We start from the raw sequence: 1937 nt of genomic DNA on the forward strand, positions 1-1937 counted from the left end.
CTCCTGCACAGTGAACTGAAAAGCAGGGAGGGCTCCAATCCTCACCGAGTTATTACATATCTATTTAAGTAATAAGAAGCCACTGGAGCCTACTTTTGTATCTTAATAATGAAAGCCAAAACGTAGCCAAGATAAAATTAAAAAGCCATATAGAAGAGGCATTTTTCTTAGTTCAAGGTCTTTAGAAAAATCTTTGACATTCCGCAGATACCGATTTACTCAAGATAAAGAAATGCTAATAAGGGGACTAAAAAATCCAGTTGGTCAAGTCAGAAGGCTATTGTAAGCAACAGGACTAACAAAACATGGTTTTCAATAGCCCTTTCCCAGGTGGGTTATCAGTGTCAGACACAACTCGCTAGTCTCTCTCTCAAGCGGAGCTTAAGTCTTTCTTTTTGAAGTAATGTAGTATTTTTGTGGATTGTCAGCTCTGTTGGACGCAGTTGACACTGGTCAGGAGATGAGAAATTCACTGGGGAAGAAACAGGGTGAGACAGACAAGATGCTCACCTGGGACTTATCCCCTTAAGGAAACAGGCTAAAAGGGGCATGTGTATATTGTGGGTGTGTAATAGCTTTCAAGTAAAATTTGCAAGAATCAATCACTGTGTCTCAGAAGCCTCTTAAGAAACTTGTTCTGTTCAGCAGTAGGAGAGAAACTCCAGCTTACTTGCTTTGTAGGCTGTGGGTATCAGGGACTGCTGTGACAGAAGGACAGCTAGAAAGCCTGCAGGCAGAGTCACTAGCAGGAGCACAATGGGGAATAAAAGCAATAATCTGCCTAGGATGCTGCTGAAAAGCAGGATCTCTGCAAAGGTGGAAAAAATTCTCCTGTTTGTGCTCCTGACACACGAGGGACAAGGGATTGCTGGTGTTAGGAGACAACAGAAACCCAACTGCTTCACAGCTCACAAAGGGAAAAACAATACTGATTAAGCAAAAAAGGGGAGCAGACACTCACTGAATCATATTCTGTCAACAGGGTAAACATTATTGAAAGCTGGGAGATGTCCCAAAAACTACCTGACGTTTAGTTGGCCTTGTCTCAAGCAGGGCAGCTAATCAAGGAAATCGAGAGACTTGCTTGTTCTGTTGCACCAGATTTTGGCTTGCTAACTCAGAGTGACTAAATTTTAATTTAGCTGTTGAGGAGAAAAAAAAATTTAAAAAAAAAATCAAACTGCCCTAGAAACTGATAGAAGCATCTCAAAAAGACCAGATTCATATTACTTGCAATTTAAGATGAGATGCGGCGCTTCTGAGGTGGTAAAACAACTGGCCAACATATACTATGGGCCAACAACTGGCTCATAATTCTGATGTGTGTAGTTCAACACTATTTGAATATATGTTCCATTGATTTATTTTAATTTGAATACTTAGAATTGCTGCCGTATCTAATATTTGAAGTAAAAATCTACTGCACAAACTCTTTATGAATTTGAGGAACTTTGGTGTTTTCTTCTTTGAATGGTGTTAAGGCTCTGCTGCTTTTAAGGATAGGAAAAAAAAAACAGAAGAGACACAGAAGGTAGTTTCACAAATATTATTTTTGCCACAGAAAATTATTTTTGATTAAGAGGAAGATCTTCTACAACACTTTCTGATGGAGGTTTAGATTTAAACTATCCTCAGTAATCCCTAAAACCACCATCAAAACAATTCTGACAATTCTTCCTGACATCGCTTTATATTTTTAAGAAATAGGTTAAAAAAATATCACCCCAAATCAAACTAAAACTTGAAATAAATGGAGTTGTCTCCAAGTTTAACTGCCTTAGGATATCACTTTATGTTTTTACATGTCTTGGAAATAGTCATAGCTAACAGGAAATACTCAAGACTCTTACCTGATAATTTTCAGGTACCTTTTGTGACTTGACATGTTTTATTTGAACGCAGCCAATGCCAACAGATAATATCGATTCCTCCATCAG

General features: G+C 38.3%; 1 protein-coding gene across 1 annotated transcript in view; it reads right to left on the reverse strand.

Moving 5' to 3' along the window:
• KIF13B (kinesin family member 13B) overlaps window positions 1-1937 on the reverse strand; it is a 115484-nt gene that overhangs the window by 39175 nt on the left and 74372 nt on the right. The gene's annotated exons all lie outside the window — the stretch shown is intronic.

The sequence above is a fragment of the Athene cunicularia genome (genome assembly GCF_003259725.1).
Source record: "Athene cunicularia isolate RWA chromosome 3 unlocalized genomic scaffold, athCun1 chr3_part1, whole genome shotgun sequence".
NCBI lineage: Eukaryota > Metazoa > Chordata > Aves > Strigiformes > Strigidae > Athene > Athene cunicularia.